The following is a 22,846-nucleotide window of genomic DNA, read 5'->3' on the forward strand; positions in this document are numbered from 1 at the left end:
GGCCAGGAAGAAGATTGCAGGTTAGGAGGGCGGTGCTGAATTCGAGTTCGCCTCCCTAACCTGCAATCTTCTTCCTGACCTCTCCGCCCCCACCCCACTCCGGCCTATCACCCTCACCTTGACCTCCCTCCACCTATCGCAATTCCAACGCCCCTCCCCCAAATCCCTCCTCCCTACCTTTTATCTTAGCCTGCTAGACACACTTTCCTCATTCCTGAAGAAGGGCTTATGCCCGAAACGTCGATTCTCCAGTTCCTTGGATGCTGCCTGACCTGCTGCGCTTTTCCAGCAACACATTTTCAGCATGTTAAATTGCCCGTAGTGTTCAGGGATGTGTTTGTTATGGGTAAATGAGGAGTAATAGGGTAGGGGAATGGGTTTGGGTGAGATAATCATCAGAGGGTCAGTATGGACTTGTTGGACTGAAGGACCTGTTTCCACACTGTCAGGATTCGACAGAGGTGCAGAGATAATTAAATGCATGCAGAGGAGCGGGTTACAGAGTGGAGGTATGAAGGGACAAGAGCTGGAAAAAAGAGTGGAATGGAAATTAGAATGGAAGAGAATGTTGATGGGGTACTTGTAGATATGGAAGAGGCTCTGTGGAAAAGTGAAGCGAAGCTGACAAAAAATCTGAAAGGTGCATCAGACCATGTTGATAAGTTTAAGGATAAGGAGGAAATGACAAGTAATCAATAAGCAAGCAAGCTAGAGCTGCTAACCAAGGAGGTGGCAACAGTAACACCGAAACAGAATTTGAATAAAATAATTGCAATTATTAATTAAAAAATTCACGATTTAGTCAAAAGGAATTTGGTAACGTTATTCAGTGGCTGAGTTGAGGCAGCTTAGAATTGAATAGTTTTTTTGTAAATTGACATTTTCTTCTGGGTTGATACAAACAGTAATGTCCATGGAAGGAGGAGCACATTGTACTGAATGCCTTTACAATCGGCTGCTCCTCAGCTGTCAACTTGCATTTTATTGTGTAGCTCAAGTACAATGAACAAGTAAGATTGATTTCAATTGGTTACTTGTGTATTGAACTGGGATTTGTCCATTATTCAAGCCCACTGATTTTGATAGATTTGCCTGTAGATAGCATCTGAGTCATTATATGGCAACTTAGTTGAACACCATCATGATGCTTGTTAGCATCTCTGTGGGGGACCTTCAAGCTAAAATAATCAAATTTACTGAACAACTTAAAAATGGAGAGTTACTAACAAGGTTCTACAGAGCAATACAATCTAATCATGAACAAACAGACAAATAATACTTTAAATGAAAAGATGGATTTCACTTTAAATCATCATTAGATCAAGTGCCTGTATCACACCCCACACAAATGTGGATCTGTGTAACTAAACAGCTTCACACTACATTGTTCTTTATTCATACAGGGTCAGTCAGAAGTCTGATGTGGTGACAGCTTTCAACTCTATTTCACAATTATCAACAAGGCACATTTCTATTAATCCTCTTTTCCTTAGATCACAACAGAGTTCCCAATAAGATTGATGCAAACTCTTTAAAGTTTTTCTCAAACTATCTTGAAAAACAGTTACAGATTTCACAACACTTTTTCAATAAATTATAATTTTATTGATTCCAGGTCAAATGATATCGCAGTATTAAACAACAATAGTTAAGTACAGTGTATCAAAAGTACCTGAAATAAAAGTAGTGAGGAGCACATTAACCTTCGCTTCCTCTCAATACCAGTGTGCTGCTTAGGGCTGTCTGTTTTGAGAAAGGTGACTGACTGTATTTGCTTCATGAAGCTGACATATGTGTTTTCTTGTTGGATTCCAGCTTTCAATACAGCACTTCTCTTTTGGTGGTGTTCCTATTATAGCATTGCCAAATATTTACCTTCAAAGGGAGCAGAGTTGCCCACATCATTTCAGAATGTAACTGGGAGCAATTACTTTGCCTTTTCACTCGGCCTCACAGTGATTTTTATTAATGCCAGGCTGCAAGCACTCTCAGAGGTCCACATTTGCTGAATTTTTGCCTCATCAATCAAGTGTGCCGCAGGACAAAGTCTCTAAGTAATTTTTTTCCTGTGTTAGGAATTTACTCAAAATTACAAATGAAAGGTGATAATGGTGGTAGTGAAGGAGGCAGTAGAACTCCTACTTCAACACACTGCTGGTTATGTGCAAGCCCAAAATCTGAGACTTTAGGATTTTCATTAAAGTTATGTTACAAATAAAATGGTTGTATGTACAGACACTGTTGTTGGGAAATGGTGTTCCTAAGGAGCCATTCATGTGAGATGTATGAGCTCATACATTCAGGGAAAGTTCAGAGGTGTACAAGATTTCTTAGATTCCCTACAGTGTGGAAGCAGGCCTTTCAGCCCAACAAGTCAACACCAACCCTCCGAAAAGCAACCCACCCAAACCTATTCCCTTACATTTACCCCTGCACCTAACACGACAGCAATTTAGCATGGTAAATTCACCTAACCTGCACATCTTTGGATTGTGGGAGGTAACCAGAGCACCCGGAGGAAACCCATGCAGACATAGGGAGAATGTGCAAACTCCACACAGACAGCTGCCCGAGGTGGCAATTGAACCCGGATCCATGGTGCTGTGAGGCAACAGTGCTAAACACTGAGCCATCGTGCCACCCCATGGTGAGACCATATCTTACATATTGTGCACAGTATTAAACTCCTTCCTTAGGGAAAGATGTAAAAGCTTTGGAAGCAGTTCAGGGAAAGTTTATCACTTATTTCTTGGAATGGGAGGGTTAGCTCATGAAGGAAAGTTCAGTAGGCTAGTCTTGTTTCAGCTGGTGTTTAGAAGAGTAAAAGATTTGATTTGATTTGATTTATTATTGTCACATGTACCTAAGTACAGTGAAAAGTTTTGTTTCCATGTAGTATAGGAAGATCATAACATACGAAGTGCACAGGGTTAATGGAACAGAGCAAAGAGTACAATATTATAGCAATGTTACAATGAGGTGCCTTGACTGAGATATGAGATTTTGAGAGGTCCTGACAAGGTGGATGTGGAGAGGATATTTCCTCTTGCCGGAGACTCTAGAACTAGGGGTTACTATTTAAAATTAAGGGATTGCTCATTCAAGACAGGTGGAGAAAGTTCTTTTCTCACAGAGGGTCATATGTCTTTAGAATTCTCTTTCGCAATATTTTGATTATTATTAAGACATTGATAGATAGATTCTTGATAAGAAAAGGAGTATCAGGGAGTAAGAGGTACGGTGGAGTAATCAGATCCACCATGATCTTATTGAAGAGCTGAGCAAGTCTGAGGGCCAAGTAATCTATTCCTGTATGTTCATAAAATTTAGGAATGTTAATGTACTGGTAAGGTATGAAAGCTAGCAGATAATTTCCTAGATTAGGGTAGCATAAATGTCCCTTTCAATCAGCAATAGCTTCACTTCCATATTGCTTTCAGGTAGTTGTTGCATCTTTAACTGATCTTCCAATTGGTTTTGCATGCCTTCCACCTGCCAAGCCTCTTACTTGTCATCTCCTTAGACTATATTCAGCTGCATGTACCAGGCAACTGTAATGTAACACATCTTTACTACAAAACACACATCTCCGGAGCATTTCTCTTCCAGAAAAACAGAGAAATGTGAATGCTCTTGCACCTGTTTCTGTTCCTGTTAAACACTTCCACTATACCGCTAACATTGAATAAAGAATTCTTGTGTCTCCAGCTTGACTATATTGTGGGGAAATTCAAGACTAATCCCAGCAACTGAGGAATCCCATGAAATGTCAGCATTTTACTTCAGTACATTGTGAGCCATTGTGTGAATTTGTTTGTACTGATTCTTGCTTTAGGATACTGCACATTAGAAATCAGGCACAGTGACAAAAAATAGCCCAGACTTGCTGGAGAACATTTTCAGTATGGAAGGATTGTGCTGCACTGTATTGACACAAAATAAAAGCATTTGACAACTGCTAGGGAAGTCAGCATTAACTTGAACTGCATTGGCTTTGAACAGAAATAAACTGGATATTGAGAGAGTAATAATTCTCTGTTAACTTGTGGCTTTGACCAAAAGCGAATACATTTTCTGGGTGGAATCTGGGATCCTTTGAACATGGGAAACTCTGCGACTCAGTAAAATTATAGAGTCCTGTTAAGCTACAGTGGGTTCTCTATATGAAGACCAGTTCTTGCAGAGTTGTGACAACTAAAAAGAAAAAAAATTGAATTGATTAAATTTATTTCAAATATGTAAGGTTCAATGTATCTTAAATACAATTAACATATATTTTCAAAAGAGCACAATTATTGTCATGAATGCTCCCAAAGGGAAAAAAGGAAGAAAAATATGAATAAAAGCAAAAGTAAGTGAGAAACAACGCAAACTTTTCTTAATCTGACCAGGAATAGAATAGCCAAAGACTTTCATCTTTGGTACTTATGTTGCAACATTCCTGGTAATTATTTAATGCAATTTACATTGATGTCAATCTATTCGGGCTTTTGCACATCGACAGTTGTGGGTTTTTTAATTCCATTCTAAATGTGTGGAATAGAACAGGACAGCCTTTACGTTTATGTGCACTCAAATGAGTGTCGTGAAAAGTTTGTAAATTTGCCGCTTTGGCAGCATCTTGGTACCTAGGTACAGATGCTTCAGGTGTTTGTTACAGAGTTGAAAGAGTGTAAAAAAAACATTTAGCATAGGAATACAAAGTTTTAAAAAGTACTCGACTTACTCAAAGTCCAGAATAGGAATAAAACTAACTTTTAAAATTAAGGGCTTAGAAAGGATTTACAAGAATGTTGCTAGGGTTGGAGAGTTTGAGCTTATATGGGGGGGGAGGGGTGGTTTGGAGGGTCTTGGGCCGGGTGCTGATGAGTGGGACTCGATCGGTTTGGGACACCTGCTCGGCATGGCCAGGTGGGATGGAGGGATGTGTGCACCTCTGTGGCTCTGGCTCCCCGTGAGTGGGTGGGTTTCCTCTGGGTGCTCCGGTTTCCTCCCACGGTCCAGTTATGTGTAGTTTGGGTGGATTGGCCATGGGAAATGCAGGGGTGAGCCATTCCTGTAATCCACTTCTGCACTCTCTCCAATATGTTCACATCTCCCTTATAACATGGTGCCCACAACTGTGCACAATCCTTCAGCCAAGGGCTAACACGTGTCTTGTATAAGTTTGACATCAACTTCTTGCCCCTGTTAATTAAGCTGAGGGCACTGTATGCTTTATTTACTGCTCCCCTCCACCCCACCCCCACCCCATCCTGTCACCTTCAATGATCTGTGATGTGGAGGTGTGGGTGTTTGACTGGGGTGGACAAGGTCAGAAGGGAGATTTAAACAATCCTTGGATAAGGACATGGATGATGATGGGAGAGTGTAGGGGGAACGAGCTGAGAATAGTTCACAGGTCAGCGCAACATTGAGGGCCGAAGGGCTTGTTCTGCGCTGTATTGTTCTATGTTCTATGTTCTATAAGAAGAGGCTGAATACGCTGGGGCTGTTTTCCCTGGAGTGTTGGAGGCTGAGGGATGACTTTATAAAGATTTATAAAATCACGAGGGGCATGGATAGGATAAATAGACAAGGTCTTTTCCTTGGGGTGGGAGAGTCCAGAACTAGAAAGCATAGGTTTAAGGTGAGAGGGGAAAGATACGAAAGAGACCTACAGGGCAACTTTTTCACACAGAGGGTGGTACGTCTATGGAATGAGCTGCCAGAGGAAGTGATGGAGGCTGGTACAATTACACCATTTAATAGGCATCTGGATGGGTATATGAATAGGTAGGGTTTAGAGGGATATGGAGAAAGTTAGGACTGCAGATGCTGGAGATAAGAGTCGAAGTGTGTGGTACAGGAAACATACGGCCGGTCAGGCAGCATCTGAGGAGCAGGAGCCTTTCCTGATAAAGGGCTTATGCCTGAAACATTGATTCTCCTGCTCCTCGGATGCTGCCTGACCGGCTGTGCTTTTCCAGCACCATACACTGCAACTTTAGAGGGTTATGTGCCAAGCGCTGGCAAATGGTACGAGACTAATTTAGGATACTGGTCGGCATGGGCACGTTGGACCAAAGGATCAGTTTCCATTCTGTACATCTCAATTAGTCTACTCAAATTATAGTCCTTTTCACTGAGTCCTCGCCCACCAGTTTAAGAACACAAGGCCTCGCTGCCACCACGCACTGTTCCCTAACCTGGACTAACCAGGCACCTCCAGAAAAAGCCACCAGGACTCATCTCTGAGGCTGGTCCGGGCTCAGATTGCCTCCCGCTCCATGCTCCGGCTCATGACCCACCTTCGGGACTTATCTTCTGCACAGCACAGTCTCTGACTGGCCTCCTGTGCTGGGCTGGCCTCCATTCTCCATTCCCTCTGGGTAAGTTTAAGAATTAAAGTTGGCAGGCACGGTGGCACAGCGGTTAGCACTGCTGCCTCACAGCACCAGAGACCCGGGTTCAATTCCCGCCTCAGGCGACTAACTGTGTGGAGTTTGCACGTTCTCCCCGTGTCTGCGTGGGTTTCCTCCGGGTGCTCCGGTTTCCTCCCACAGTCCAAAGATGTGCAGGTCATGTGAATTGGCCATGCTAAATTGCCTGTAGTGTTAGGTAAGGGGTAAACGTAGGGGTATGGGTGGGTTGTGCTTCGGCGGGGTGGTGTGGACTTGTTGGGCCGAAGGGCCTGTTTCCACACTGTAAGTAATCTAATCTAATCTAATCTAATCTAAAAAGGGTTGGAGATGTAATACTGCAGAAAAGGGAAGAATAAGAAAGAAAAAGGAAAAGGAGCTCCAACTGGAGCATACTACTCTGCCGCCATCTTGAGTCAGATATACTAATTTAAGATTATCAGATATTTTGAACTGTTTGTAATGATCTGCATGGCGTAATCTATTGCTCTACCTCAAATCTGCATTTGCTTACATCTATTTGTAATAGAATATCCAGGGTTGTTTTTGGCGAGTGCCTGGTTTGTTTGATTCTATCATATTCATCATTGTATTATCATCATAGCCATGTCAGTTATCAACACAACCTAGTTAGAACTTTCTAAAGCATTCCTGTTACTTAATGAGCAGAAGGATATTTACCAGCTTCCTGACAAAATATACCAAAGTATTTCAAGGTTCGATTTTTTTTCTCGCTGCCCACAAAGGACAGAATTATTCACATGATGTTGTTACTAATCAAGAGATCAAATGCCTTGCAAGAGAATTAACATGCAAATGTTTGTGTTTTTCCATTGCCATGCATTATTCATAGTGGAGACAAAGCTGTTGCCAAGATAAAAGTTAGGTTCCTCCAATAATGTAGATTTCGTTGTTCTTCACTGCAGGAATGTCTTTCCATTGCATGAATGCACGGAACTACAGTTCACCAGTGTAAGTTTTCATTGAATTTCCTGGATACCAAAGAGTTTATAAACTACGTGACAGGAAACTTAGTTTGTGGGCATCACTTGCTGAATCTCTAATTAGGTTTTGCATTGAAAGTAAAAGACTGAGGTGAGAGGAGTGATGTACATACTTAATATTAGCATGTATTTACTGAAAACATTTTAAGACCAATGGCATTTTGTTGACAACCTGTGACACTTAAAACTCTATGCAGGGTGATAATTTGGTTTGAATGCATTATACTAAAACTGTTAAATATTTCAACATAAAAAGGGATCATAGTAGGCAAACATCATCACCATCTTGAATTTATGGCGAGGGTGGATATTAAGAGTTTCAAAGTGGTCGATGAAGGACCAGACTCACCTCCACTCCCCAGGATTCATTGTCAGAGATTGAACATTAACTTGCATATTTAAACATTGTCTGAATGCAGACTGGCAAACTAACATGTTAGCTGGTGTCAAGAATTGCAGGCCTATCCACATCCAGTCTCTGCAACTATTTAAGAATTCACCCCTTTGATTTCTACTGAGTAAGGTCATTGTTTTGAAGAGGTTAATGTTCATGTTACATTGGCTCCACTCATTTGATTGATGTCACACATAGTCTGTGGGTCGAGACAAGGAGTTCAGCTTAGTTTATGAGGAGGCAATTGTAATGTACCAGATCGCTAAGATCCTTGTAATTCAGTCTAATTAAATGTAGTTGTACTTATTACCATCATGAAATGAATGCCTTGTTTTCTAAGAAAGTACTTCTTCCCTAGATGCTCTATGGTGATGTATCCTCTACCAGTAATCATTAAAAATATACAAAATGAAGAAAAGACAAAGTGGCAGCAAACTGCCTCAAACATTTCTTATCTAAAACCACAAATGAAAAAGTCAAAAATATCACAAAATCCTCGCCGTGGTCTGTTGGGGAATGCCACATGGTTTCAGCAGTACAGACCTGTCCACCATGATAAAGAGAAGGAATCCAGAAGAACCAGAAGAAAATAAAATGTTTCAAGGAAGTAAGTCTACCACTTTAAGAACATTACTGTTTTAAGAAGACACAGATAGTTGGTTAGTAGCTGAATGTGAAAACTGACAGAGAGAGAAACAGCAGCAGCCGTGGAAGCACCAGAAAGGTAAGCTCAATAATCAAAGACAAACCTTCATTCAGAAGCTGGTGAAGCACTGTGGTAAGAGTGTGGGCTAAGAGAAGAGAGAAAACCTAAATACACTCAATACTTCAGTGAAGGAGGTGCTGGGCAAGAATTTGGAAAGTAGATTCTCTAAGGGGAAAATAGTTCAAAGACGAGAATGATAAGGTGACATAGCTGCTAAAAGTGAGTTTTCACTGTTGTATAAGCTGATGAATATGAAAAAGTTAATGTAGAAAATCTCTTCTCACGTTTTATTCCAGTATGACCTCATTCTAATGCCTCAGAATTTGTGTGATCCCAGGTGAAAATTTAAGAAAGTCCAGAAGCTGTTGAACAAGGCAGAAGGGTAACAGAGATTACAGAGTTGAAAAGTGTGGCATTTGAAGAGCACAGCAGGTCAGGCAGCATTCGAGGAGCAGAAGAATTGACATTTCGGTGGAAGAGGGAAACTATATTTATTAGTTTGTGGCAGGGGTGTTGAATTCAGCAGGGGTGAAATGAATTCAGCATGTACCTCTTCCTTCTCTTTCCTTTCGTCAACAGCCACATTTTCCCCTCCTTTCACAAAACCACCATTTTTTAAATCCCTCTGCAAAGCCCAGATTACTCCCATTGCCCCCAGCCTCCTCCATCTTCCCCACAGTGCAGTTGCCAGGAAGGAGAGTAAATTAACATGTACCTTTTCACATGGGCTCTCAGACAGCAGGAAGCAGGCTTCACTGAGCTATCAATTAGGCCAAGGCCTCAATAGAAAAGAAAACATGCATTTTAAAGGGGCCATGCAGTTGCTGGGGATCAGTCCAAGCTTCATGTTAGCCATGGCTGCTTTGGATCTCCCAACCTCAAGATTTTGCCTTGCAGCTCCACTGGGGAGCACTACTCATAGTTCAGGAAGTCCTGATTTGGGAACTAAGCTGCAGCTGTATCTATTCTGTGCCCATACCGAGAGGTGTATTGGGCAGTTAGGGAAAGTCTTGGGCAACTCAAGCAGTTGGAATTTGTCCAGTCTCCTCAAGTGTGCACACATATCTTACCTAACTCTTGAAAGTAAAATTTAATATGCCTCAGTGTTCCCACAACTTGCATATGGTTACTACCAAGAATTTTGTTTTAACTGGTATCGACACTCGATAATCTGGCAAAAATTATATACTTGAAATACCTGAGGTTTAATGTATTATTGTGATCTCCACAGTATCTGAGTAGTCAGTCGAGGATGCCAGTAAGTTTTATTTTAAGGCAATGTTGCATTTGTATTGAACTGATTTGTGCTGTAAATAAAGTATAACAATGATATGTATACCCCCCGCATTACATTTCTATTGCTTAATGTGTGTTTTTACATTGATTATATGGACTTCTTGGTCAACTAGAATATTTGACCAAACCAGAACACTTCTGGTCCCATGGATGTCAGTTAATAAAATGTACTATGTAATAAATCTTATTTTGCCAATTAAAATCAAGTGCCTATTTTATTGAGATTTACACCTGGTTCGTTCATCCTCTGGGCTAGTAGAGAAAGCAGGATTTATGCTACTCAATGTAGCAGGCCTTGATAACTTTGTGGCAGTGGTAGTTGCTGTAGGTCCTGAAGAGACTGATAATACAAAGAAACCTGAAGTATTCATTGAAAAAGCCACAAAATTCTGCAGAAGAGGTTATTATCACTTTAAGAGCAGTGTCATTTTAAGAAAGATTCAGACAGCAGCTGATAAGTATTTAAACAGAAGTTAATCAGCACAGGTTCAATGAAATTGTAACAGCTCCACTCAAAGGTAAAAAAGCAGCCAGACTAGGGAGAGAAAAAAAAAAGCACAGAAAAAAGACCCAGGTAGTCACAATTGGGTATTAAGGGAGTGTATCAAATAGAGAATTAGACTGAGTCAGGCTCCAGTGTGAATTATATTTGTACAGGAAAGGTTAGAAAATATACCTGTATGGCATGATCCTGGGCTGGGGAGGAGAAAAAAATACTTACCATTTAAAAAAAACATTGTTATATTCATAAACAACACAACAACATACTACAGCTAAAATCTTAAAAACAGGGCTCCAAAATAGGAAATATTAGTGACAAACTTAAACAATTGAATATGAAAACAGAAGAAGATGTATACCAAAACAAATAATTTAGAGGAAGGAAAATTTTTATTCCTGAAAAAAAATGCGTATACAGGAAGAACACAGATCACTATTTTGCTGGTGGCAAAAGACAGAAATCCATCTGAAAATGTGAGAAAGTGGCACAACCAGTTTGCACCCCCCGCCTCCCCCCACTTCAATTGTATTCAAAAAATCAGGAAACTTCCCAAGAAGAAACAAAAATGATGTGAGCCCTCTATTTTCATTCTCAATTCCAGGAAGACTCCAAATATTTTATGAGAAGTGTTCAACAGAATTTATAAGATTGGAAATGTTTACAAGTATTTTAAAAGTTTAATTGGCTGCATTTTGCTACAGTACAGAATTTTAAAGCTCTGAACAACTTTAAAAAAATCTACAAGTGCTTTACAAGAAAAAAGATTTCAGAATTGGAAATAAATCATGACAGAATAGCCTGGAAATGCAATTTAAAGTTCTATTAGAAGAACTTTATAGAGTTCAACAGTGATACAAAATTAACAAGAGTGGTTAAAAACAAGCTGCAAGGACATTATCTAGCTTTACAGTAACCTAAAATAAAACAGTATTCCTGAATACAAGAGACAGTCTTACCAAACATCAGATTTGAAACAAATTGAAATTACACAGTTTCAGATTCTTTCAATGATAACAATTTTAATCTGCTCATTAAGAAGAAATAGAGAAAAAAAAAACCTTCTAGCAGATCAAATGCAATTGATGGCCCTACCAGAACACAACATTGGAATTCGTGGAGAAAACAGGTCCTGAATGATAGAATTATTTCAGAAGTGAACACCAACTCAGAAGTAGAAGAAGTCCATGCACTTGTTCACATATTCAATAGATCCCATAGTTGATGATGATTGATGGTGATCCATTCGTGATGAAGGGCTTTTGCCTGAAACGTCGATTTTCCTGCTCCTCAGATGCTGCCTGACCTGCTGTGCTTTTCCAGCACCACTCTAATCTTGACGCAAAATTAAACAAAGACAAAGGAAATTTGCTGTAAGCAAGCTACCTGAAAAAAAGAATATCCCTTCACTGAATATAATGCAAGAGACCATCCAAGTGGTTTGAGGAGAATTTTCTTTTTTAATGGTTTGCAGGTATGGCTAGCTGAGCCAGCATTTGTTGCACATTCCTAGTTGTCAATGGAGAAGGTGGTGATGAGCTCCCTTCGTAAACATCTGCAGATGGTGCAGGCAAACCCACAAAGCTTTAAGAGAGAAAATGCCAAGAATGTGATCCAGCAATACTGAAAGGATGGCAATACATTTTCAAGTAAGGATGATGAGTAGCTTAGAGGGAAACTTGCAGGTAGTTGTGTCATGAGTATCTGCTGTGCTTGTCCTTCTAGATAATGGTGGTCTTGGGTTAGGAAGATGCTGGCTAAGGACCCTTAGCAACTTTCCATAGTGGGACTTGTAGATAGTACACATGGCGCTTCTGAACATCATTGCTGGAGCTTGAATATTTTGGAGATATGGACCAGTCAAATGAGTTGATTTTTCTGGGATGTTGTCAAGTTTCTTGAGTGTTATTGTAGTTACACACATCTAGTCAAATGGAGAGTATTCCATCATACTCCTGATTTGTGCTTTGTATATGGCGGACAGGCTTTAGGGAGTCTGCAGGTGACTCAGTCAGTGCAGGATTCCTAGTCTCTGACTTGCTCTTAAAGCCACAGTACTTATATGGCTAGTCCAGTTCAGACTCTGGTCGATGGTAATGCCCAGGATATTGACAGTGCATGATTCATGATAGTAATTCCATTGACTGTCAGTGTTGATGGTTAGATTGTCTCTTGTTGGAGGTGGCTGTGCCTGGCACAAATAGCACAAATGTTACCTGCACTTGTCAACCATTTATGGATATCATGTGGGGTGAATCAGATTGGCTGAAGACTAGCTTTTGGGATATTGAAGACCTTGAATGGAGACCATTATAGATCATCCACTTGGCCTTTCTGGCTGAAAACTTTTAAAAATGCCTCTGCCTTATCTTTTGCCTTAGCTCTCTTCTCATTATGCACAGGGATATTTATGTGCCTCCTCATAGAGTCATGGAGTTACACAGCAACAAAACAGATCCTTTATTCAAATTATTCTGTACCGACCAGACATCGCAATCTGATCTAGTCCCATTTGCTACATTCAGTGAGTTGTTTAATTGACCGGATGCAGAAGATCTGAAGAGCTTCAATCTGATCTGTTAGTAGTGGAATATCTATCAGTTTCTGCTTGTTCTGTTTAGCATATAGGTCATCCTGTTTTGTAGCTTCACCAGGTTGACACCCCATTTCTAGATATGTCTGGTCATATTCCTGGCATGCCTTCCCAAACTTTCCAGAATCACGGTTGATGTTAATGGTAAAGTGTGTGATACACTTAGTGATGCCATTGCAGATTGTGTCGGAGTACAATTCTGCTGCTAATGGCCCACAGTGACTCATGGATGCCCAGTTCTGTTTGAACTCTATCCCATTTCGGATGATGATAGTTCCACATAACACAATGAAGGGTTTCCTCAGTGTGAAGACCTTTGAGATTCCATTATTTATCATGCTGAATTGTAAACATCTTAAATAAATAAAACCCCATGAGAGTACAAACCATTTTACTCAATAGCTAGGTTTTAAAAATAGCTTTTCTAAAATAACTCAACATGGTTACAGAAATATTTACAAACTTCAGACACACAGAAAAACATACTAGTTACTAACTCAAAGACCAGACCCAAACTCACATCAAATATGATGAAATATTTATATAAATCTCACAGTTTACATTTTACTAATTTGTGAGACAGCTCTCCCAATTTTGGCACTAGCCCCCAGGTGTCGGTAAGGAGGACTTTTCTGTCTCTACATTGCTGAGTTTGCCATTGTTGTTTTGTGGTGCCTTCATCATGACAATTTTTTCTGTCCAGTTTAATTCTTTTATTTAGACTTCTTAGCAGTTGATACAGCTGTTTTCCTTGCTAGCTCTTTTCAAAGGACAGTTAAGCATCCAGCATATTGCTGTGGGTCTGGAGTAATGTGTACATGAGATCAGGTAAGGATGGCACATTTCATTTGCTAAAAGATATTAGTGTTTTTACGAGAACCAAAAATGGATTTACAATCATCATTAGACCCGTGGGTCAGTTCAATTGGATAGCCGATTTGTGATAAAGACTGATGACAACAGTGTGGGTTAAATTCCTGCACTGCCTGAAGTTACCATGAAATATTCTCCTTCTGAATCCCTCCCCTCACCTCAGATTAAACCACCACCAGTTGTTGCTCTCTAATGAGAGAGCAGCCCTACAGTCCAGTAGGACAATAGCAACTTTAGCTTTATTGGGTTTGCAGATTTTATTGAAAGCATGGATTTGATGGGATTCAAACTCATCTCCAAAACATTAGCAGGGTCTCTGAATTACTAATGGTCATGCCACTGTGCCAAAGCCGCCTGTCATCTTGTAAAAGCAGAGAAAAGGGATGTGGAGATTTGTAAGAGCTACTGCAAAATATAATCAATTTCTCATTGTATCAAGCTGGCAGTGTCATACAAATATGGTACCAATTTTCTTGTTGTGGGTCCCAGGAACTGGCGGACTATCTAAAGGTTATAATACAGACGTTGGCCTCGGAAACACATCCATATTTCACATATGAAACATAATATTGCACTTCTAGTTTAGAGTCTGGTTAACTGAGAAATAAATTAAGTAACGTTTTTTCTTTCATAACAGAAAACAAAAAAAGAAAATGTTTGAAAATCTCAGCAGGTCTGGTAGTATCTGTGGAGAGAAATCAGAGTCAATTTTTTGGGTCCAGTGACTCCTCTTCAGAACTCTTTCTTTCAAGTTATAGAACAAAGAACAATACAACATAGGAACAGGCCCTTCAGCCCCACAAGCTTGTGCTGACACATTTTAGTTCCAACAGAAAATTTGATGAAAAGAATTAATAGAATCTGTTCCCTAAAAGTTTATAGGGAACGTAAAGACAATATTTTAAGACAGAAATAATGTTATGTGTATGTATTTTTAAATAATGCTTGATCCCATTCATTCCCTTTTTATTGCTTTAAAATGGTAATTGCTAAAATCCTCCTCAAAACACCTCATCTGGTATTAATAGCTAGGTCTCATAGACATGAAACTACCATTACCTAGGGCAGATTGAGCTGGCTAATTCATGTTTATATGAAAAGTTGAAAATTCCATTTTTAGGGGAATTAAAACTAAATCTAATTTTGAAGGACAAGTTCTGGAGAGAAGTTATATTTAGAAATAATTTCAGTCCAAGATTATATCATGTGTCAGGAGGATAAGACAGACTCTGATTATGCAAAGGTTAATGTACAGTGGTAAACCCTACTTTCGTAACCTAAAATGTAATCACCTCCATATGTCAGGAGGACATAACTGTTTTGGGAACAGTAAAGGCCATTCGAGCCAAATAAGCTATTCACTTTTCCATAGCTCAGTCCCAGTTTACTGGCTTCTCACTGTATCATGTAATCTTTTTCAATCGCCATAAAAAGTATTTAATTGCAGCATGCTCCTATTTATACTGTCTGCTTCCACAGTTTTTTCCTGGTAACTTATTCTATATCTCTGCCATTCATATTCTGGTTTCCAAACTGTTGCCCTGCGTTTGAATGCTACACTGTAGTGAACCATTTGTGCAGAGTAAATTTTTGAATAACTTTATAATCTTGAAAACTTCAGTTAGATAATACAACATTGTTCTTCTGAAATTAGCAAACTCCTCTGAGGAGTTTCATGGATTGGAAGAACATATCAGTGATTTGGTGTACAGCTCGTACAATCATCTGACCATTAAGATTAATGAATGGATAGGTAATAGGTAAAGACCAAAATTTCTGACTAGTGCTCTCAATGATTTTGGCTTTGTGATATTGTTATATTGCCCCTAAGATCAAGAATGTTTAACTCCCTTAGTCTTTCCAGATATACATATTTTGAATGAAGAATAATCAAGGTCAAATTTTTAAAGAAATTTAATGCAAACAGAATAAATTTAAGGAGCATTCTAAAATGTGGACAGCAAAATTACTGGCTTCATCTCTTCGTTCTTACACTCAAACTTGCTAAGTTTTATTTTAAGCAGAAAAGATATTGTCCCTATTATAATTTAAACACAATCACTATAATTCATAGGCCACGAAGAAAACACCAGTTTCAGAATGTGTAATTCTAGGAGAAAGGTACACTGAAAAATAAATTGAAAGTGCAAGGAAAATGAGCTGCTGGACAAGCTGCTTATACAATTAGTGGTAGGGTTCTGGATAGTATTATAGAACAGAGAGACCTAGTGGTTCAGGTACATAGCTCTGTGACAGTTGCATCACAGGTTGGTAGGGTGTTTAAGAAGGCATTTGTGTGCTTGCCTTCACTGCTTAGATCTTTAATTATTGGAGTTGGGACGTCATGTTGAGATTGTACAGGATGTTGGTGGGGCCTCTTCTGGAGTACTGTGTGCAGCTCTGGTTGTCCTGTTGTGGGAAGGATATTAGTAAATTTGAGAGTTCAGAAAAGATGCTGCTGGAAATGGAGAGTTTGAGTCATAAAAAAGGGTAGCACTTTTTCATTGGAGCGCAGGAGGTTGAGGGGTGACTTTATGGAGATTTATAAAATCATGAGGGGCATAGATCAGATGAATAACAAAGGCCTTTACCTTAAGGGGAGGGAGTTCAAAACTAGGGGACATATCTTTGAGATGAGGGGAGAAAGAGTTAAAAAAGACACAAGGGGCAACTTTTTTTTAATGCAGAATGTGTGTGGAATGAACTGCCAGAGGAAGTGATAGATGCAGGTACAGTTACAACATTTATAAGACAATTGGATGAGTACATAGTTAGGAAAGGTTTGGAGCGAGATGGGCCAAATGCAGACAAGTGAGACTAGTTTAGTCTGGGAAATGGCTGGTCTGGGTGTGATTTGGAGAACTTCAGGGCAGTGTTATTAAAGTGTAGTTCCAAATTTTGCCTGGACTCTAAAATCTCCAAGGCTGGGTGGGGGTGGTGAGCAGAGGTTGAGTGAAGAGCTCTGTGGGCACCTTTTAAACCTGGTGTTTGGAAACTGGAGTTCAGAACCTCTTCCAGCCTGCCAATAAAATGGGGTGCTATACCAGTGCATGCATATATCATGAACTGAGAGGAATGAAATAACATGAAGAAAGCCACCCTGTCATGTGGGGAAGTATTTCCATTTAAAGGCCAACATTCATCCTTCCAAAAAAAATTATTCTGCCAAAGGTTTGATTGATCTTTGCTTGATAATTATGTGATTATTGAAACAGACCAGTATCATTCTCATTCTAATATTAATTGAAAAGGATATTGCTCTGCCTATTGTGTCTGAGTCAGTTCTTTGAAAGAGCTCTCTGATAAGTTCAGTCTTCTACTCTACATAAAATCTTTCAAGTATATTCCTGTTCTCTTTTGAAAGTTAGTATCAAATCTGCTTCCACTAATCTTTTAGGTGGTGCATTCCACAGCATTATAATTTGCTCTGCAAAAAAAAAAAAATTCCTCATCTGCCCTCTGGTTTGAATTTGATAGAACAGCTTATAAGCCCAGCATCTGAGAAGTTGTTTAGTTTTATTTTCCTTTCTGTTGCCGCAGTTATTTCACTCCTTCTTAAATATCAATCTGAAAACCACAACTGACAAAGTTGCATCCTACTCTATCCCTCCTAGGGATGTGACCATCCCACCACCCTGTCCTTAATTAAACCACTCCTGCTGCTGTTCCCCATACTGCTGCTTGAATACCTTTCATTCTTCGAGCTGTACTCTGGAAACGTGCTGACCCTGGGATTTCCTTCCTCCAACTTTCCTCAGAACTTTTGCTGCTGCGCTGGAGACCTGGCAGGTTTGGGGTCATGGCATTTACATTAGAGTTCTAGGCAGGTGAAGAGCACAGATCATGAAAAAAACACAATCAAGCCACTTGGTAATAATTGCAACAGCCCTCAGAAGTAAGATTTTTGTGTCATTTTGCAACTATGCACTTGTATTGATGATCTTGACACTTTGGGAACACTGCTGTATTTAATTTTTAATGAACCTCTTTGTACATGTTATAACAAACTTCCAGGGAAACTGGGTCTTGAACCCAGTCTTGTTCCAGGGGTTGTGACATTACCACCATGTCACAAGACCCTATTTATGTCTGTTTCTGAAATACATTCCTAGCAATTGAAATGTCTTGTCACATGATGAAAAGATTGGTTAGCTAATGGAAGAAAGTGGCTATAAATGGGTGCATCATTAACAAGACTTAATTTTAAACACACTTTTAGTTCCAACCGCTGATTGTTATAACATGCATCTTACTAGCTGCAAAACAGAAACCTGCAGGCTTAGGTACAATTTAGACGGTGTACTGTATATGGAATCCTTACACCCGCTTCCCCTGAAGGTATGAAATTGTTTGGGAGATAGTTTAGTCTGATCCCAGCTGATGCTATTACCAGACAAGTCAGTCTTAGACAGAAACCTGGCCTGATAGATATAGATTTATATATATATATATATATAAATTTTATATATTTTTGTTTTAACAAAAAACAATCTATTTATGATTCCAATTCAAAGACTTTTTAACACCCGAAAAGCATAATCTCATGAATCCCAAAGCATTCCTTTATAAATTGAGAAAGAAATCCACACAAAATAGCACTTGTACAATACCTAAACCTCTGTACTGGTACAGTATCCAAAACACTACTCATGTAATACTAATCCCAGACTTCCTCTATCCAGTACACTGGTACACTTAAGTCACTTGTGGCTTTAACGTTTAGACTGGAAATGCAGATAGCTTCTTCCAAGAGCAATCATATATCTGCTTAAATTTGCTCAGCTTTAAAGTAATCTCTTCACAGTTTTATATCAATACTTCTGGTCTGATACCAACACTGTAAGGTAACCTTGTTCACTACATATCCTTCTCTTCTCAGGAACACTTTTCTACACAGCCATCCTATTTGAAAGGCTTCACAGGACAGCTCTATTCAAAGTCAAAAGTAAAGTTAAAAGTCTCTCTTTCTCAGCAATGCCCATTTCCCTTCTTAAAAATATAGTTCCAGAACTCTTCAACAAGTCCAGAGGCCCCATAATTTACCTTGCTGAGTTGCAAACAATCTCAAATATCCAGAAGTCCATAATTACTGCAGTAAATCAATTCACTCTGAAGTCAGACTTAAAATTCTATTTTTAAAAGAAATAGTCATGGCTACAGAAATACTTATAAATTAGTTATTAACTTTGAACGCATCGGAAATCCATCAGTTAATAGCTCAAAACCAGAATACCAAACTTACTTTGAATGGCTTTTTTATATTACATATTTTACATTCTGAATGACATAAAAGCAGATTATTCAGAGGCTAAGGGACAGTGTGAACTGATTCTGGGATTATGGTTGTTGTAAAGGAGATTGATTGGATTGGGAAGGTTCTGTACCTGCAATAGGAAAGGACATCATTTCACCCTCCTGACCTTTTGTTCCTCTCTTCTGCAGCAACTGGAGCAACTTTCATTGGCCTTATGTGTTCCTTCCATTCTTTGACCAGATAAGTGTTACTCTGAATAAAACTCTCATGACTAAGTATTCCCTTTCTCCCCATGTTTCTTATGCAACATCCAATGAAACAGAAAACCACAGCATTTCATTTTTTTATGTGAAGCAATCAATGAATTTCTGGAATAAATGTTTCTTTGAATGATAGTGAAGTTTTAACAAAGGCTGTAAATTTCCCTTATCTAGGCCCTTCCTACTGAAAGGAACAAAAGCAAGACTCAAGCCTTGCAGTCAGGAGTAGGACTGTTTGTAGCATTTTAACAGCATCATGTGAGAGGCTACTGCCAGGGACTGCTATCCATTTAAGGATGTGAATCACTCCTAGAATTCTTTGTCCAATCAAAGGACCAGAAGCACAGCAGCCTCAGCAACACTATTGCTCAGTCTGCAGGAAGGAGGAGGGACATGGTCAGTTTTAGTCACTGTATTGGGGTCAGATGTGCAGGCCCCAGGAACTGAGGGAGTGTAGCGGCCAGCAGCAGTGCTATAGCTGTAGTGAGGACTGACATTACCACTGAGTGACCCTTCTATTGACCATGGAAGAAGATCCCATTACTCAGAGCTGCTAGTTGCCACCAAGCGTTATTTTGTTACCTCATCATGATTCAGTAGCCCTACTATTATGGGTAAGCAAAATGCCAGTGGGGGCAATAAGTGGTCAATAATAAGCCACTTTATTGGTTTAATTGGCAGGCCTGTAGGCCGCTGTACTACTGACTGTCCCACCACTGGTAAGATAACGGTGGCAGCAGAACTTCAGGCTCTCCTCCCAATGTTACGTGGCCTTTCCCCTACCAGCCCACCTCTAAAGGGCCTGGTAAAACCCAACACAAAGTGTCCTAGAAAGTCTTTGCTATTACATCCAGAAGTATTCATTCTCTCCACCACCAATGCTTGGAAGCAGCAATGTTTACTGTCCACTCGATACACGGCACCCATTCACCAAGCCTCCTTGGACAGCACTTTCTAACCCATGACCACTAACATCCAGAAGGACAAGGACAGCAGATAGATAGGGGCACCACCACTTGCAAGTACCCTCCAAATCTGTCATTATCCTGACTTAAAAATAAATGTTCATTCCTTGTGTTGTTGGTTCAAAACCCTGGAACTCCCTTCATACTACACAAAATGAACAGCAGCTTTTCAAGAAGGCAGTTCATCATCACCTCGAAAAGTCAACGAGGGATGGGCAATAAATTCTGGGAGAAAGTGAGGTCTGCAGATGCTGGAGATCAGAGCTGAAAATGTGTTGCTGGAAAAGAAAAGCGCAGCAGGTCAGGCAGCATCCAGGGAACAGGAGAATCGACATTTCGGGCATAAGCCCTGCCAGAAATGCCCACATCCAGTGAATGAATTTTTAAAAAGTGATGAGTTTTCTTTGAAATAGTCCTTAGAATCAATATAAGTGCAGTGTTTTCACCCAAACAGCGATCCCTGTGAGGAAAGGGCATTTATTTATTGAGTGATTCACCAAAATGCCATGCAGCCTCTTTAATGTATGCACACAAGCATTGAGAGTAGTAATGAGATGTTAAAATTAACTCTCTAGGACTATTCTCATTACTGGCTTCAAATCATTTCCTAAGATGTGGTATTGTGCTAAACCAACAATTCAGTTTATGTTGGATACCACTATACATCTTTAAGTAGACAACAATAGTGTACAAGTTTAATTCAGAAATTAGAGTATTGTTATTGGTCCTACAATTTAAATGTATAAGTTTCCTGTGTGCATTGGTTCTTCTGTTGACAACATTTATCTCAGTAACCGTCCAGTAGCTGAAAGCTGGTTCCCATTACTTTCTATTATCAGTTTTACTTTTTGTTCTGCCTTAATTAGGCATGTGTGGTTGCCATGAGTAATTGAACCTATCAGACATGGAAAATTCCTTCATGTTAAAAGAGTTTAGAAAATATCCTATTTTCTAAATTATTGATGCTATCATCCTAAATCTTTACCACAAGTACTCTTAATGCATTCAATACAAAATCAGTGTGGCATGGAAATCCCTGCAGTATATTAAACTGACTGGTTAAGTGATAATGCATTGTATTGATTGCTATCTATTTATTGCCTAATTTTGTATCGTCTACGCTTATTTGAAATAATTTTTTTTCCAAAGAAGTGTTTGGCAGCACAAGCATAAAGTTAATTCTTGAAGGGGTGTCAAATGAACTTAAAAGTTATATTTTTGTTAAAAATATATTTTAGTGCTGTAGTCAATATTTTGCCATAGTTATTACTTTTCTTATGTCTTGTTTCCATTAGCTGGTGCAAACATAATGTTACACATGGCACTGATATTTGCAGGGTGATAGGAGAGAGCAGCAGCTATGGTTGTGGAGATATTGTCAAATTTAATGACAGGATTCCATTCGAATTTTTTTTACTCTATTACATGTCAGGTTGAATGCTGGCCAGTATCAATGAGAATCCACAGCCAAGGACCTCAGAGGATTGTCCTCAGAAATTAGAGAAGGTCAGGGATTGGCAGGGAAGGTGTTTGGAGTGTGGTAGCTGAAGGGCAGAGGTTGAAATTACAGGGGTGGACAGAACAGAAGGAGGGAGAGACTGTGGCTTTGATGAGGGGAATGGATTTTAGCTCTTTGCCTTAGGGAGAAGGGAAAGGTATTCCTGTTCCTCCTGGCCCATAATCGGCGCTGGGAAAGCAGGAATGGAGGTTCCCATCTGTCTTAAGACTTAAGGTTTTCTAGAATCATGGAGTCCTACAGAATGGAGACAGGCTCTTTGGCCCAAACTGGTCCATGCCCACCAAAATGTCCACCTACACTAATACCATTTCCCTGCACTTGGCCCATATCCTTCTAATCCTTTCCTATGCATGCATTTGTCCAAATGCATTTAAAATGTTATTCATGTACCGACCTCAACAACTTCCACCAGCAGCTCATTCCATATGCTTACAAACCTCTTTGTAGAAAAAGTTGCCCCTCAGGTTCCCTTTCGTCCTTTCCCCTCTAACCTTAAACTGATTCCCCAACCCTGGGAAAAAGACTGAATGCATGCTTCTCATGATCTTATACACTTCCATAAGATACACCCTCAGACTCGCACACTCCAAAGAAAAATGTCCTAGCTTGTCCAATCTCCCCCTATAACTTAGACCCTTGAGTCCTGGCAACATCCTTGTAAGTTTCTTCTGCATTCTTTCCCATTTAATGACATCCTTCCTACAGCAAGGTGACCAAAATTGAACACAATACTCCAAGTGTGGCCTCACCAAAGTCCTGTACAACTGCAACATAATTTAACCAACTTTAATACTCAATGCCCTGACCGATGAAGACCAATGTGCCAAAAGCCTTCTACGTTGCCCTGTCTACCTGTGACTCCTCTTTCAGAGAACCATGCACCTGAACTCCAAGATCCCTCTGTTTCACTACACTTCTTAAGGCCCCACCATTCACCATGAAACCCCTACCTTGATTTGACTTTCCAAAATGCAAAACCTCACGCTTATCTCTATTAACCTCCATTTGCCATTTCTCAGCCCACTTCCCCAGCAGATTAAGGTCCTGCTGCAATTTATGATAACCTTCCTCACTGTCCACAA

This window comes from Chiloscyllium plagiosum, chromosome 3 (assembly GCF_004010195.1).
Source record: "Chiloscyllium plagiosum isolate BGI_BamShark_2017 chromosome 3, ASM401019v2, whole genome shotgun sequence".
Classification (NCBI taxonomy): domain Eukaryota; kingdom Metazoa; phylum Chordata; class Chondrichthyes; order Orectolobiformes; family Hemiscylliidae; genus Chiloscyllium; species Chiloscyllium plagiosum.